The 18,627-nt window shown below is 42.4% G+C and overlaps 1 protein-coding gene across 1 annotated transcript in view; it reads right to left on the reverse strand.

Moving 5' to 3' along the window:
- LOC118358561 (reticulon-4 receptor) overlaps positions 1–18,627 on the reverse strand; it is a 76,735-nt gene that overhangs the window by 52,661 nt on the left and 5,447 nt on the right. The gene's annotated exons all lie outside the window — the stretch shown is intronic.

Below are 18,627 nucleotides of genomic sequence, written 5' to 3' on the forward strand. Positions count from 1 at the left end.
TTGTCTACACCCATTCAGCATCGTTCACACCCTCTTAAACTTTAGCCCCACCCATCTCGTTTTGCTCTCGGAGCGTTCAGAGCGCACGACTCTCTGGCCGATGATTTATTTATCTATAACATGAAAACAGCCTAACCAGATATGCTGGCAACAATTTCATTACTTTTTTTTGTTGAAGTTTACTGATATTCAGCAGGTGATGTACACTTTAGCTTAAGACATGTAGCTAGCTAGCTAGGTAAACAATGAACCAAGCTAGGTAAACAACGTGTAAGATCACACACGTCACGTAATGTTAGCAAACAAGCCAGCCAGCTAACTTTTGCTATTTAAACAACAATGAACATAGTTCCAAATCATGTCATTACTACCCTGCATGAATATGCTGGGAGCTTATCAACCAAGTTTAATGTTAGCAAGCTAAAATGAGGCTCTAACTAGCAAAGCAAACAGCTCTGGGATAGGAATAATAATGCTCATAAACTTAACGTTAGCTAGGGAGCCAGCCAGCTAACATTAGCTAGCTAGCTAACAGTACACTTTAGCTTAATAGAAGTAGCTAGCTAGCTAGGTAACAATTGTTATTATTATTATTTTTTTTTAAACTTTTATTTAACTTGGCAAGTCAGTTAATATCAAATTCTTATTTACAATGACGGCCTACCAAAAGGCAAAAGACAAAAGGCCTCCTAGGGGGATGGGGGCTGGGATTAAAAATGTATTGATTTATTTATTTTTTATTTCACCTTTATTTAACCAGGTAGGCCAGTGGAGAACAAGTTTTAATTTACAACTGCGACCTGGGCAAGATAAAGCAAAGCAGTGTGACAAAAACAACAACACAGAGTTACACATAAACGAACGTACAGTCAATAACACAAAATAAAATAAAAATAGAAAATCTCTATACAGTGTGTTCAAATGTAGAAGAGTAGGGAGGTTGGCAATAAATAGGCCATAGAGGTGAACATAATTGCAATTTAGCATTAATACTGGAGTGATAGATGTGCAGATGATAATGTGCAAGTAGAGATACCGGGATGCAAAAGAGCAAAAGGGTAAGTTATAATATTGGGATGAGGTAGTTGGGTGTGCTATTTACAGATTGTCTGTGTACAGGTACAGTGATCGGTAAGCTACTATGACAGCTGATGCTTAAAGTTAGAGAGGGAGATATAAAACTCCAGCTTCAGAGATTTTTGCAGTTCATTCGTCATTGGCAGCAGAGAACTGGAAAGAAAGGCGGCCAAAGTAAGTGTTGGCTTTGGGGATGACCAGTGAAATATACCTGCTGGAGCGTGTGCTATGGGTGGGTGTTGCTATGGTGACCAGTGAGCTGAGATAAGGTGGGGCTTTACCTAGCAATGACTTATAAATGACCTAGACCAGTGGGGTTGGCAACGGATATGTAGTGAAGACTAGCCAACGAGAGCTTACAGGTCGCAGTTGTATTTTGTATTGGAGATGCTTAATGTGAGTCTGGAAGGAGAGTTTACAGTCTAATCAGACACCTAGGTATTTATAGTTGTCCACATATTCTAGGTCAGAATCGTCCAGAGTAGTGATGCCAGTTGGGGGGGGAGGGTGCGGGCAGCAATCAGTTGAGGAACATAGACTTAGTTTTACTAGCGTTTAAAAGCAGTGGGAGGCCACAGAGGGAGTGTTGTATGGCATTCAAACTCATTTGGAGGTTTGTTAGCACAGTGTCCAAAGAAGGGCCAGAGGTGTCGTCTGTGTAGAGGTGGATCAGAGAATCACCAGCAACAAGAGTGACATCATTGATATATACAGAGAAAATAATTGGCCTGAGAATTTAACCCTGTGGTACCCCCATAGAGACTGCCAGAGGTCCGGACAACAGGCCCTCCGATTTGACCCACTGAACTCTATCTGAGAAGTAGTCGGTGAACCAGGCGAGGCAGTCATTTGAGAAGCCAAGGCTATTGAGTCTGCTAATTAGAATGCTGTGATTGACAGAGTCAAAAGTCTTGGCCAGGCCGATAAAGACGGCTGCACAGTACTGTCTTTTTTTGATGGCGGTTATGATATCGTTTAGGACCTTGAGCGTGGCTGAGGTGCACCCATTACCAGCTCGGAAACCAGATTGCATAGTGGAGAAGGTACGGTGGGATTTGAAATGGTTGGTGATCTGTTTATTAACTTCGCTTTCGAAGATTTTATAAAGGCAGGGCAGGATGGATATAGGTCTATAACAGTTTGTGTCTAAAGTGTCTCCCCCTTTGAAGAGGAGGATGACCACAGCAGCTTTCCAATCTTTGGGGATCTCAGACGATATGAAAGAGAGGTTGAATAGGCTAGTAATAGGGGTTTCGGCTAATAATTTTAGAAAGAGATGGTCCAGACTGTCTAGCCCAGCTGATTTGTAGGGATCCAGATTTTGCAGCTCTTTCAGAACATCAGCTGTTTGGATTTGGGTGAAGGAGAAGCAGGATGGGTTGGGTAAGTTTCTGCAGGTGGTGCTGAGATGCTGGCCGAGGTAGGGGTGGCCAGGTGGTAAGCATGGCCATCCGTGGAAAAATGCTTATTGAAATTATCGATTATCATTGATTTATCGGTGTTGACAGTGTTTCCTATCCTCAGTGCAGTGGTCAGCTGGGAGTAGGTGCTCTTATTCTCCATGTACTTTACAGTGTCCCAAATCATTTTGGAATTAGTGCTACAGGAAGCAAACTTCTGTTTGAAAAAGCTAGCCTTAGCTTAGTATATTGGTTCCTGACTTCACTGAAAAGTTGCATATCGCAGGGGCTAATACAGAACGCCACAGGATGTTTTTGTGCTGGTATAGGGAAGTCAATCTGGGGGGAACCAAGGGCTATATCTGTTTTTAGTTATAGCTTTTTTGAATGGGGCATGCTTATTTAAGATGGAGAGGAAAGCAGTTTTGAAGAGCAACCTGGCATCCTCTACTGATGGGATGAGGTCAATATCCTTCCAGGTTATCTGGCCCAGGTCGATTAGAAAGGCCTTCTCGCTGAAGTGTTTTAGGGAGCATTTGACAGTTATGAGGGGTGGTCGTTTGACTGCGGACCCATTACGTACGCAGACAATGAGGCAGTGATCACTGAGATCCTGGTTGAAGACAGCAGAGGTGTATTTAGAGGGCAAGTTGGTCAGGATGATATCTAAGAGGGTGCCCATTGTTATGGATTAAGGGTTGTACCTGGTAGGTTCCTTGATAATTTGTGTGAGATTGAGGGCATCCAGCTTAGATTGTAGGACGGCCGGGGTGTTAAGCATGTCCCAGTTTGAAGATAGATATGGGGTCCAGGGCACAGCTGGGGGCTGAAGGGGATCTATAACAAGTGGCAGCAGTGAGAGACTTGTTTCTGGAAAGGTGGATTTTTAAAAGTAGAAGCTTGAATTGTTTGGGCAAGGACCTGGATAGTATGACACAACTCTGCAGGCTATCTCTGCAGTAGATTGCAACTCTGCCCCCTTAGGATAAGACAACATAGCATGGTAGAAACACAACATGACAACAAAATGGTAGCAACACAACATTGCAGCAGCACAACATGGTAGCAGCTCAAAACAGGGTACAAACATTGTTGGGCACAGACAACAGCACAAAGGGCAAGAAGGTAGAGACAACAATACATCACGCAAAGCAGTAACAACTGTCAGGTTAACACAACTGTCAGTGTAAGATCACACACGTCACATAACGTTAGCTAACGAGCCTGCAAGCTAACGTTAGCTAGGTAAACAAAATGAACATAGTGCCAAATCATGTCGTTACTACCCTGCATGAATCTGCTGGAAACTAACCAAGAAAGTTCAATGTTAGCTAACTAACATTAGGCTCTAACTAGCAAAGCAAACAGTTCTGGCATACGAATAATAACTTCATACAAATAACATTAGCTAGGGAGCCAGCCAGCTAACATTTGCTAGCTAGCTAACAGTACACTTTATCTTGAAATTAACCACTTACTGTCAACATTTGAAACATGTAATGTCTGAAAATGTAGCTAGCTAGAGTATCTAACCCACATACATCATCATGCATCATCATGCATTACGGATACAAGTCATTTTTCCAACAATTGTTTACAGACAGATTATTTCACTTATAATTCACTGTATCACAATTCCAGTGAGTCAGAAGTGTACATACACTAAGTTGACTGTGCCTTTTAAACAGCTTGGAAAATTCCAGAAAATTATCTCATGGCTTTAGAAGCTTCTGATAGGCTAATTAACATAATTTAAGTCAATTGGAGGTGTACCTGTGGATGTATTTCAAGGCCTACCTTCAAACTCAGTGCCTCTTTGCATGACATCATGGGAAAATCAAAAGAAATCAGCCAAGATCTCAGAAACAAATTGTAGACCTCCACAAGTCTGGTTCATCCTTGAGAGCAATTTCCAAATGCCTGAAGGTACCATGTTCATCTGTGCAAACAATAGCACGCAAGTATAAACACCATGGGACCACGCAGCCATCATACTGCTCAGGAAGGAGACGCGTTCTGTCTCCTAGAGATGAACGTACTTTGGTGCGAGAAGTGCAAATCCATCCCAGAACGACAACAAAGGACCTTGTGAAGATGCTGGAGGAAACAGTTACAAAAGTATCTATAGCCACAGTAAAACGAGTCCTATATCGACGTAACCTGAATATCCGCCCAGCAAGGAAGAAGCCACTGCTCCAAAACCGCCATAAAAAAGACAGACTACGGTTTGCAACTGCACATGGGGACAAAGATGGTACTTTTTGGAGAAACGTCCTCTGGTCTTTGAAACCAAAATAGAACTTTGGCCATAAGGACCATCGTTATGTTTGGAAGAAAAAGGGGGATGCTTGCAAGCCGAAGAACAACATTCCAACCGCGAAGCATGGGGGTGGCAGCATCATGTTGTGGGAGTGCTTTGCTGCAGGAGGGACTGCTCCAGTTCACAAACTAAATGGCATCATGAGGTAGGAAAGAAAATTATGTGGATATATTGAAGCAACATCTCAAGACATCAGTCAGGAAGTTGGGTCGCAAATGGGTCTTCCAAATGGACAATGACCCCAAGCATTCTTCCAAAGTTGTGGCAAAATGGCTTAAGGACAACAATGTCAAGGTATCGGTTTGGCCATCACAAAGCTCTGACCTCAATCCCATAGAAAGTTTGTGGGCAGAACTGAAATTGTGTGTGTGAGCAAGGAGGCCTACAAACCTGACTTAGTTACAGCTCTGTCAGGAGGAATGGGCCAAAATTCACCCAACTTATTGTAGGAAGCTTGTGGAAGGCTACCCCAAACGTTCTGACCCACTGGGACTGTAATGAAAGAAATAAACGCTGAAATAAATCATTCTCTCTACAATTTTTCTGACATTTAACATTGTTAAAATAAAGTGGTGATCCTAACTGACCTAAGACAGGGAATTTTTGCTAGGGTTAAATGTCTGAAATTGTGAAAAACTGAGTTGAAATATATTTTGCTAAGGTGTATGTAAACTTCCGAATTCAATTGTATATTGTAGACCAATCCTCTCTCCTCTCTCGGCATGTCCAGCCCATTCATTACCTCAGCCAATCATGGCTAGTGGGATGGTTGCCGACTTTTTTTGTGGCTTAACCAAGGCTCATAATTTAACAATTGTATTCATATTTACATATGGCATTCACATTGTTATTAAGGCACATGAAAGTTCACATGTTCCAGAAGGCATTTCTGCCCCCAAAAAATAAAAAATGTAAATGGCTCTCCTGCGACTTGCGCCTTGTTTCCTGAAACGGGGCACATTTGTCCCTAATATGGTCATACATTTGGTAGGAGGTTAGGACGTGCATCTCAGTTTCCACTTCATTTTGTGGGCAGTGTGCACAGCCTGTTGTTTCTTGAGAGTCAGGTCTGCCTATGGTGGCCTCTCTCAATAGCAAGGCCATGCTCACTGAGTCTGTATATATTTAAAGCTTCCTTTAATTTTGGGTCTGCCATAGTTGTCAGGTATTCTGCCACTGTGTACTCTCTGTTTATGGCCAAATAGCATTTCAGTGTGTCTGTTTTCTTTTCAGTGTTTCAAGTAATTATATTTTCTCTTGATTTGCTTGTGTCTAATTGTGTTGCTGTCCTGGGGCTCCTTGGGGTCTATTTGTGAACAGAGCCCCAGGACCAACTTGCTTAGGGGAATCTTCTCTAAATGAATCTCTCTGTAGGTGATGTCTTTGTGATTTATCTTTATTTAACTAGGCAAGTCAGTTAAGAACAGATTCTTATTTTCAATGACGGCCTAAGAACAGTGGGTTAACTGCCTGTTCAGGGGCAGAACGACAGATTTGTACCTTTTCAGCTCTAGTCCAACTCTCTAACAACTAGGCTACCCTGCCGCCCCAATTATGGAAGGTTTTGGATTCACTTCCTTTTAGCTATACGTAGAATTGAAGAGCTCTTTTCTGGATTTTGATAATTAGCGGGTATCGGCCTGATTCTGCTCTGCATGCATTATTTGGTGTTTTACATTACACACAGAGGATGTTTTTGCAGAATTCTGCATGCAGAGTCTCAATTTGGTGTTTGTCCCATTTTGTGAATTATTGGTTGGTGAGCAGACCCCAGACCTCACAAACCTAAAGGGCAATGGGTTCTATGACTGATTCATGTATTTTTTGTCAGATCCTAATTGGGATGTCATATTTTATTTTCCTTTTTATGGCATATTAGGCCCTTGGTACCTTGGCAATGGTATCTAGATATAATTTGTATTTGTAGTTCTGGCAACTGGACCTTTTTAGATCACCATTATTTCCATCTCACTGAGATTTACGGTCAGGCCACAGGTCTGAACAAATCTGTGCATAAGATCTAGGTGCTGCTGTAGGCCCTCTTTGGTTGCAGACAGAAGCACCAGATCATCAGCAAACAGTAGACATTTGACTTCAGATTCTATTAGGCTGAGGCAAAATGCTGCAGACTGTTCTAGTGCCCTTGCCAATTCGTTGATATATATGTTGAAGAGGGTGGGGCTCAAGCTGCATCCCTGTCTCACCTCATGGCCCTGTGGGAAAGGGGAAAGGGGGAGGGGGATACCTAGTCAGTTGTACAACTGAATGCATTCAACTGAAATGTGTCTTCCACATTTAACCCAACCCCTCTGAATCAAAGAGGTGCAGGGGGCTGCCTTAATCGATGGCCATGCCATCTAAATAAATATGTGTGTTTTTTGCCAATTTCAAATGCACACTTTTTGTTTGTGTACACAGATTTTATTATGTCGTATGTTTTTCCCCTAACACTGCTTCCATTCATTTGTATAGCAGACCCTCATGCCAAATTAAGTCAAAAGCTTTTTTGAAATCCACAAAGCATGAGAAGACATTGCCTTTGTTTTAGTTTGTTTGTTTGTTTGTCAAAGAGGGTGTGCAGGGTGAATACGTGATCTGTCGTACGGTAATTTGGTAAAAAGACAATTTGACATTTGCTCAGTACATTGTTTCACTTAGGAAATGTACATGTCTGCTCTCTCTCTTCCACATGTTGTATTTCTTTTTCAGAATGTTGTTTTGTCTTGTCACCTCATTGTTCTTTCTGTCTTAATCTCTAAAAACCCAGATAAGACGTCTCAGAAAACAATCAGACATCTGGAGTTCATGGATGGTTCAACAGATGTTCTAAATACACATCTTCCCATGTGGTGTGACGTTCCACTACCAGTTTAAAGTGAACAAATTGAAAACGGCCAAATCTCTGCTTCGTGTGAACCATGTTCCTCGAATAAGCTCTCTCTCTATCTCTCTCTTAGTCGTTAGCTAAATGCTTTATGGACGCCTCAACTTTGTGTCATTACAGAGTTGGGCAACAGAGAGAAAGGGAGAGAGAGAGACATGCGTGCCTGATTTTTCAAGAATCCTCAAGTAGGGCTTAAAATTAAAGTGTGGGAACCACTCCAGAAGCTTTCTCCTCCTCTCCTCGATGTTGCCCCAAATGGCACCCTATTCCCTACAGTGTGTACTACTTTTGACCAGAGCCCTATCTTTATAGGGAATAGGGTGCCATTTGGTACGCATCCTGTTTCTCTATCAGTGCTCAGAAGCCCAGTCCGTCATCCATCTCCTCCACTCTGAGAGAGAGCTGTTGAACCAACCAACGTGGCATCGCTGAGACATTAATACTCCATTAATTACTCTCATCTTGACCTGGGACTAAAAGGAGACCCTGTGTTTCCATGATCTAGCGTAGAAAACACATTAGCTCATGCTCTCTTTAATAGCTTTAATTAGCCGTTAACGGCAGACGGTTTGCCGCTAAGTGACCGATGAGTCAATATGGTAACATGTTTCTAATATGTATAGCTATGGCCCTCAATGTTTGTCTAAAGAGATGCATTGGGATTGTGTTTTGTATGGAGATGGCGGTGATAATATGCCAGATGAATCTATCCAATTTTAACAAATTAATATCCTATCCTGTAACAGGCAGCGAGAGGCAGCAACTCAGACAGGTCATATCAAATGATTACGCTGACCGAGTATCTGTTTTCCTTTTCAGATCATAATGAATAAAACAGTGGGGACCTGATCCTAGATCAGCACTCTTACGCTGAGACACTTTGTGAATAAGTGCCCAGAACTTTTGGCTCTTGCTTCAGCAAAAAACAATTTCAGAGCATGATGGTGTTGATAGCAGAACCTTCACTGCTCTAGCCATCATAAGTAATGTAGTTTCTAGTCTATAATTCATCCATTTGCTGGATGATGGCCGGCCCAGTCAGTGGTGAACTCTATTCACACTGGATGATGGAGCTAATGGGTACTGATGGTTTTTAATGTAGAGTGATATTCCACTCAATACAGGCCAGCACCACTGATATTATAACTGGGTTGGGCCTCTGAAACTGTTTCAGGGAAAAGCAACAAGCGTTGACTTATGGGAAATTAAAGCAGCACTTCTCAATCTCTGCTTCCGCCCTTCCGCCTGTTCGAATCCCTAAGCTAGGCAAAACATCTGTCGATGTGCCCTTGAGCAAGGCTCATAGCCCTAATTGCTCCTGTAAATCGCTCTGGATTAGACCATCTGCTAAATTACTATAAGTGTAAAAGTCTAAACCTAATAATAAACCGAGCAGTGAGTCATCGCACCTTTATCACACAGAGGAGGCTGTCGCTTTCATTGTGTTTCTCCTGAGGAGTCACGAAAACACCTCTTTCTATCGTGGTGTTTTTCCTGACACAGGAGCAGTGGGAGATGCCAACATGATACCTATGATATTTACTGTGAATCTCCTTCTGACAATATGCTCTCTCTACTTTACCGCCTAACCCATGTGTGAGTCAGTGTGCAGGCATACATGCATGCCTGTGGGAGTAAACAAAGGGAGAAAAACACTGTGAGAGGGAGGGACAAGAGGAGGTCCATGCATGCTGTCTATCCTGGCTCACATTGCTCTGTGTTGTAGAACGGTGTGCCGCATGGTGGGAATCTCTTCACAGTCAGGCACAGAACTCAATATGGAGAGAGAGAAAACATAACAGGTCAATTATCTACGACACAACCGCTGAAAGATTCATTGGAAATCGCCGGAATGTTCCACAAGACCAAGCATCTCTCAGAACAGAGAAGAAAGATCAGCAGTAGTGGCTAGCTGAATAATTACCATGTTAAGTCAACAGCATTAACATCGGATTTCACGTAATAATAGTCTGGGTGAATTATATATAGTGGAATTAAGTTGATTGCTTGAATTATGAAAAAAGGTAGTCAGATGTTAAAGCACTGGTCATTTTCTTTGAATAAGCCAAATCTGAAGTCATATCTGCAATGATTTCATTGGTTTCTGGGAATCCAGAATGTTTAGGGGACCCTACCATCCAACAGCATGCATGATGTATCATAAGAATTCATTTCCAACAAAAAAAAATTCCCCTGACATTTGGAGCATTGTTTACTGGGAGCGCTTGTCTTTCTCAGTCAAGTTAATTGCTGCGATGATTGGATTAACTCGAAACATGAACAGACAAGTGAACAGGAAAAAACAAGTTCCGATTTTGATTAGCAGTATGAATAACTGAGCCACCCAGACATCTCCTCTGAATCTCTGCTCTCATTAGATAGATTCTTCCAGCGTCACCATCACACACAGACCGCAAAATCAGAATAAACTAAATAATCCCACACAGCATGTCATGAAGCCCACACACAAACACACATGTACACACACTTGCAGGTACACACGGACACACACACATGGAAATAGCTTAAAACGGACACACAAGATGATGTTCATAATCCTGTTCCGACAAAAGCTGTTGAACTGGACCAGGGTTCATCATGACCCAGGCTTCAGGTCAGGAAGTCCTGGCCATTGGTTCCCATGCAGAGGGCAAAGCTGAAATGATGTTAATACAACCGGCTGCTTTGCCCTGCCCTGTTGGAAGTGATGTTGAATGTGATCTGACTCTGGCCAAGCCATGGATGGGATCAATGGGTGAGGTGAGGTCAATGTGAAAACAGCGCACACACGCACGCACACACACACACACACACACACACACACACACACACACACACACACACACACACACACACACACACACACACACACACACACACACACACACACACACACACACACACACACACACACACACACACACACACACACACACACACAATCTTATCTGATGAGGGAAAAGCCATAGCTCTGGTTGCATGCTCTCCAGCCAGCCAAGCCAGGCCATCAAGGCAGGCCTCCCACTGAAAAGGATCCATGTTCAATCCTCTATGATCCCCCCCTTAGTCCCCGCCCCTCCCCCTGAGCACACCAGATTACTGATATCATTATAATGGACGGTCTGGCAGAGTGGCTGCGGTCACATTTAATTTGGCATGTCCTGATATCTACACTAGATAATCAGCCTTTACACCTGAGGGAGGGAGGGAGGGAGGGAGGGAGGGAGGGAGGGAGGGAGGGAGGGAGGGAGGGAGGGAGGGAGGGAGGGAGGGAGGGAGGGAGGGAGGGAGGGGGGAGTGTATCCAAAATACCTAGAGAGGTAGAGAGACAGAGAGACAGAGAACGATGGAGAGAAAGGTTGAGTGAGAGAGACAGTGAAGGAGAGAAAGAGAGAAAGGTAGCATGAGGGAGAGAGAGAAGAAAGAGAGTGTTATTCAGCATACACACCAAAGGGGCGAAGGGAGTCTGGCTGCACTTGTCAGATTTACATTCTAATGAGAGTAACCTACTTTAGGCTTCTCAGAAGACGCACAGCAGAAACTCATTCACTTGGACATCTCTTAACACTGATGAAACATTTAAAGGTGCAATCTGCAAAATGTTCACCTCTTCAATGGTCAATTCGATTAACAATACCTATTATATTCTTGAGGAAAATAATATGTGCCTCTCGAGCTTAGTATAACAATAATGGTTAAAACAATGTTGTTCTCATGGACTGATCTCATTCATGTAGCTTTATAATAAACCAAGTGGAAGGGCTGTCGTTTGGCTGAAAAACTAGTTATGGATTGTTCTTTTAAAGGGGGGCTGGTGTTTGCTTCCTTATATAGTGCATATTTTTCGAATATCCAACACCGAGATCCTATAAATATGTCATTCTATGGGTATCAATATTGCACAAACATATGATTTCCTATGTGATGACTGGGCTGAATGTACTGTATTACTGATGACATAATCTGACTTCATTCATTATACTTCAATACTATGATTTGATCAATACACAATCAGTATTGAGTCATCCCTACTGAGGTCAGTAGAATGTTTGTTAATGTGAGGGAAAGGTTCCTATCAACTGCACCAGGATTCCTTCTCTTGCAGGCTCCTCTCTTGCAGAAACGTATTGGATATATAGGCTATTTTAACTATACAAGGTGCATTTCATTTACCACTTTATCCATATTGGCATTGTTGAGAAGAAGTGTCACAGAACTTCTAGCATTACATTTAGTTTGTGCATTTAGTAAACTCCATCTTCACCATTCTCCATCTAAACTATTCCTTGATTCCCTTGGAAAGAGTTTTATTGAAGACATTCAGCCCAGCTAAAGAAAGTTATTTATCAGTTGGTGAAAATGTGAATTCTTGTTTGAAAGATACTGGCATCTATGTTTTGCTGTTGCTCCCTCCCGCAGAATGGGCTTTCAGTCCTACAACAGATACATTTCCCCAGAGCAGTAGAGTGACGGCCTGAAATGCTATTTCCTTTGAAGGGCTTACCATACATATTTCAACTGTGCACTACTAACAACGCTCAGGGAGCAGAAAACACATCGCCAATCTCCTCCACTGCACTGCAATGGGATTCTATTCATCCAAGCTGAGCATCTATCCATTGTTCTATCAATGTATTTACAGTGTCTCTCTGTATCTCTCTTTCCACTCATCTGTCAGAGTTTAGGTCTAGAGACTTGAAAGCTACCATTTTGAAAGTGTGACGGAAGCATACAGAAATATATTTGTTCTTCACAAGAAAAAAATCTATACAATATATGCAGTGATACATGCAAGTCAAGAAGCCCCTTTAAAGTGATCTTTTGAATTTAATGTTTAATGAAGATGAATAGAACGCAGAACAGGAAGGTTCTAAGAGTGAATAGAATAGAACCACTAAAAAAATGCAGAGTTCTTCGAACAAAGATCACAGGGTTGTAAAAGAAAAGATTCACCATCGGTCTCTTTATTTTCCAGTAGCAACTGATGCAAAATAGAGGAGGTAGATCAGAGGAATTCAGAGAGAGACCAACGTTTTCGCTCAATACTAATGAGATGAACACTGCCAGAAATATATCTATGAATATCTATCTTTCTGGAGAGAAAAAAAACTGTTTGAGTTCTTTCCCTTAATCCATTCCCTATCAGATCTAGGCTAATCATCACTTCACAGCCTTCTTGTTGCTGGAAACATCTCCGCTAATAAAACACATCCAACATCCAAAGACTCAGAGCTGCCTGAGCTGCAAAGCCAGTCGAAGCAGGTCAACTCTGATATTAGAAATGGACATTCTTTCCAGCTGACCACTAATACTCAGTCATTAACATATTATTCCATCATAACAAACTGAGATTGACACATCAACCATCATCGGTATCAGGAACATATCTCAGTTATGACTGATCAATAAACATGATTGATCAGATATGAAGGACACCATATACTATGTCTGGGGGCTCTGTCTGGATCAAACATCACTGTAGAACAGGGGTGTTCAAACCCAGGCCTTTAGGTCTACAGTACTGCTGCTTTTATTCCGTCCCTGGTAGTTGATTGATTGTAATTATATTTATTGAACTAGAGTTCACTCACTAGGACGTACACCACTGGCAAAGATTAAACCTAGCAGTGTAACAGCCTGGATTTGAGCACTCTGCTGTAGTTTGTGGGTTCTGATTACACCATAGTTACTTTCTCCTCTTTACAAATAATCTAGGATCGGTTCTACCTAACCTCTGTCTTAACCTTCACCATTGTGATCTAAAGTACCAGGCCAGTATGGCTACACTAAAGGCAGGAGTGTATACACAGACTGACTAAAGAAGGATCGGCGCTAGGCTATGTGCTGACTGAGTTATCAGCCTGACAAAGGCTCTGTTCAACCATCTAATTTAAGAACTGCTTCTTCTCTGCCTAATTAACAATTTACTAGGCCATCAGTCAGCCCCTCCATTGTGGCATAATCAGCGTCACAAACCGAACCGATCGCACCGGCACTCTGAAATGCACCCTTTCATGAGAAGTACATACACCAGGACATGCAGCATTCAGTCACCATAAGGTTGACTTGTCATTGTGTTGGATGTGCTTGTGCCATAACATGAACCCTCTGTGTCAAATGAACTGGTCCCAATAGGCTTGGTTAACTAACTCTGTGTCAGATAGGGTTAACTTCATAGACATGGTACAGTACTACACAGCATTAACCCTCAGTGTCAGATAGGATTAAGTTCATAGACATGGTACGGTACTAGATAGCATTAACTAGCTGTGTCAGATAGGGTTAACTTCCTGGACATGGTACGGTACTATACAGCATTAACTAGCTGTGTCAGATAGGGTTAACTTCATAGACATGGTACGGTACTAGATAGCATTAACTAGCTGTGTCAGATAGGGTTAACTTCCTGGACATGATACGGTACTAGATAGCATAAACTAGCTGTGTCAGATAGGGTTAACTTCCTGGACATGGTACGGTACTAGATAGCATTAACTAGCTGTGTCAGATAGGGTTAACTTCCTGGACATGGTACGGTACTAGATAGCATTAACTAGCTGTGTTAGGTTGGACCCAGATATATTAAACCACACAAGTTACATGGTATACACAGGGACATGGAACAGTCATTCCAAATGGGCCTGTTTGACTTCAAGTATAAAGTTTCAACTCTTAGATGTCACATACACAGGATACAGCAGCTGTAAAACAGTACCGTATATACAGGGTGAATTGACTTGACATGGAACCTGTCAGATAGGGTTGACATGGTACTATACTGTGTGTGCCTTGTGCCAGTATACATGACTCAGCATTACCTCTCTGTGTCAGACAGACATGCACTGGTCGGTCCTGATAGGGCTGGTTATCCTTGACTTTACATTGTGCGTGCCTCATGCCAGTTTGAGAACACACTATTAACCCAATGTGGCAGATAGCGTTGATTTAGTTGACATGGTACTCCACTGTAACTAGCTCATGCCAGTACGGATAACATCGTATTAACTATGTGTGTCAGATGTCAGATAGGCCTGTGCTCTGCTGAAGCCCCTGAGAGTGGCTGTGCGTGTGAGGAAAACGAGATGGTCAGGCCGATCAATTAGCTAGCTCACAGAGCCATCCACCTATGTACAACCACATGCTAAAGAGTTAAATGGTAATATCTGATAGAGCAATACAGCGAGACGAGCATCAGATTCAAAAGATGTGATGGATACTGCCAATCAGGGGCGCAACTTTCACTGGGGACAGGGGGACATGCCACATTCTAAAATGGCATTTTCTTCCCCCCCAGTGTCATCATTGGAATGTGATACAAAATTAGGCAAAGGGTGTGCTTTAGGACCATGCGGACGGCTCCTAGTGGCCGGGTAGGCTGTTTGGAGGGTTTATCCGACTGGATTAAAAATTAAAAGATGACCCCTCCCCCCACTTGTAAAACCAAAGTTGCACCCCTGCTGGAGATAGTGACATAGTGGATTGCCCCAGGGGTGTTCGTGTGGTTAGTCTGTTTGTTGGCTGTATCATATCTAAACTGAGCATCTGTTGCAAGTTCAAATCCCCAACCTGACAAGGTACAAATCTGTCGTTCTGCCCCTGAACAGGCAGAACGAACCCACTGTTCCTAGGCCGTCATTGAAAATAAGAATTTGTTCTTAACTGACTTGCCTGTTTAAATAAAGGTATAAAAAGAAAATAATTTCACAATGTAACTGTTGGTGAGGTTTTGATCTTGGATGCCACGCGTAGGCTTCTTTAAACGATTACGATACCGCTTCTGTCAGAGTGGAGTTTTTAAGCACACTAATAAATGTGCCACCAGTGTTGTGTAACTGAATTTTCAGTTGGAAAGGATATTGGCCCTACCCAGAAGAAACAGCCAAGGCTCATATTGTATGACCTATGTCGGTCAGTCGAAGGAGGCACATTATTTCTCATAGGCTGTAGCATCCTGGAAATTCTAATTCTAGTTATCCCTTACAAATTCTAAATTCCAACAGTCAGGCAATAACCCAGAAAGGGGATTAGAACCCTATAACCTAGAGAGGGGATTAGAACCCTATAACCCAGAGAGGGGATTAGAACCCTATAACCCAGAGAGGGGATTAGAACCCTATAACCCAGAGAGGGGATTAGAAACCTATTACACAGAGAGGGGATTAGAACCCTATAACCCAGAGAGGGGATTAGAACCCTATTACCCAGAGAGGGGATTAGAACCCTATAACCCAGAGAGGGGATTAGAACTTTATAACCCAGAGAGGGGATTAGAACCTGATAACCCAGAGAGGGGATTAGAACCCTATAACCTAGAGAGGGGATTGGAACCCTATAACCCAGAGAGGGGATTAGAACCCTATAACCCAGAGGGGGGATTAGAACCCTGTTACCCAGAGAGGGGATTAGAACCCTATAACCCAGAGAGGGGATTGGAACCCTTTAACCCAGAGAGGGGATTATAACCCTATAACCCAGAGAGGGGATTAGAACCCTATTACCCAGAGAGGGGATTAGAACCCTATAACCCAGAGAGGGGATTAGAACTTTATAACCAAGAGAGGGGATTAGAACCCTATAACCCAGAGAGGGGATTGGAACCCTATAACCCAGAGAGGGGATTAGAACACTATAACCCAGAGAGGGGATTAGAACCCTATAACCCAGAGAGGGGATTAGAACCCTATAACCCAGAGAGGGGTTTATAACCCTATAACCCAAAGAGGGGATTAGAACCCTATAACCCAAAGAGGGGATTAGAACCCTATAACCCAAAGAGGGGATTAGAACCCTATAAACCAAAGAGGGGATTTGAACCCTATAACCCAAAAAGGGGATTAGAACCCTATAACCCAAAGAGGGGATTAGAACCCTATAACCCAAAGAGGGGATTAGAACCCTATAACCCAAAGAGGGGATTAGAACCCTATAAACCAAAGAGGGGATTTGAACCCTATAACCCAAAGAGGGGATTAGAACCTGATAACCCAAAGAGGGGATTAGAACCCTATAACTCAAAGAGGGGATTAGAACCCTATAACCCAAAGAGGGGATTAGAAGCCTATAAACCAAAGAGGGGATTAGAACCCTATAACCCAAAGAGGGGATTAGAACCTGATAACCCAAAGAGGGGATTAGAACCCTATAACCCAAAGAGGGGATTAGAACCCTATAACCCAAAGAGGGGATTAGAACCCTATAAACCAAAGAGGGGATTAGAATCTGATAACCCAAAAAGGGGATTAGAACCCTATAACCCAAAGAGGGGATTAGAACCCTATAACCCAAAAAGGGGATTAGAACCTTATAATCTGCATGAGTTTCAGATTCCATTTACTCAGTTCAACCATTGGTTTTTCTTCCACATAAACAAATATAATTTTCTTTGTTTATCCTCTTAGTCTCTGTCTACTGATTAGTAATGACGGGTTTGGAAGACATGGGCTAACCTTCAGGATGGTTCCGGGGCCTCTCTCTCTCTCTCTCTCTCTCTCTCTCTCTGTGTGTAAACAACACTGCGATTCATGAGGGCTAGCCTGCTGAGCCAATTAAAAGGGTTCCCCTGAAGAACTGGGGCTCATTAGGATTCACTGAACATTGACTGTGTCGCAAATGGAACCCTATTCCCTATATAGTGCACTACTTTTGACCGGGGCCTATAGTGCAGTATATAGGGAATAGAGTACCATTTGGGATGCTGCCAGTATCCTTCAGATTACCAATCTATGGAGACTTTCTGCCAATGCAATCGAAAACTAGGCACTAACTACGACCTCCTGCACATGTCTAGGACCAACGGTTATTCCCTATGGGAAGGCATCATCTTGCTGGCCATTTAGGCACATAGGAAGACGCAGGTCTCTGGTGTCGAATGTGATTCTGTTACCCAGGATTTAGGTCACATTTATAGACACTTGACTTTAAGACACACACCAATGAAGAATGAGCTACATCAATGTACAATCGTTGGGAAATTGCCACCCACTGCCTTTAAGCATTCGTTGTCACTGTGTGTTTTTGTCTATTATAGCACAGGAGATTGGTGGCACCTGCATTGGGGAGGATGGGCTAATGGTAATGGCTGGAGCAGATTCAGTGGAATGTTATCAAATACATCAAACACATGGTTTCCATGTGTTTGACGCCATTCTGTTGGCTCCGTTACAGACATTATTATGAGCCTTCCTCCCCTCAGCAACCTCCACTGTATTATAGCCATCATAGACTTTGGAGAAGTATTCACTCTGATGGTATCAATTTAAGAGCTATAAAACCTGTTGTATACCGTACTTGAAAAAAATAAAAGTTGAATACTTGTTGTTACCTTGCTTTACAGCCAAGGTGCACAAACACAAGGGCAAGTTGAAGTGAGAAAAATACCAGGTTAAAAAAGGCTTCTAAAGTTTGTAATTTCCACTTTAAAATGATAGACTTGATTTGCCCTAATGACAAATGCATCAACCCCTACAAAAAAAATCCATTCATTATAATCCACATAGCAATTCACATTACCCGTTGCTGCAGGATTATTTTACTGCTGTAGCAAACCGGCTCAAATGAAGATCCTACATCTGTATATTCCTATAGCTATTGAAGAAGACTCACTTCCCACTGGGCAAAGACATCACCAGATCAACCTTCAATTCATTCAAACATGAATTCAATTTGAAATCAACCAAATCTTGAAACCTGGTTTAAATTGAGACAAGCTATGAGCATTGATAACGTCTATCAAATTACATTTAAAAAACGTAATTTGATGCAACGTGATAGAATGTGATTACGTTTAAAAGAAACTCTGGTGAAATAGCGTGAGAAGTAACTCAACCAATCTTTTCCAGCTGCAGCCAGTCTGGTTTTTTCATATAGCATAGAGTCACTTTTCCGTGCTAAAATGTTGTGTTTCCTTCCTCCAACTGTAATTGGGTCTCGGTTTGCGTATCAGCTTA

The sequence above is a fragment of the Oncorhynchus keta genome, chromosome 15 (genome assembly GCF_023373465.1).
Source record: "Oncorhynchus keta strain PuntledgeMale-10-30-2019 chromosome 15, Oket_V2, whole genome shotgun sequence".
NCBI classification, from domain to species: domain Eukaryota; kingdom Metazoa; phylum Chordata; class Actinopteri; order Salmoniformes; family Salmonidae; genus Oncorhynchus; species Oncorhynchus keta.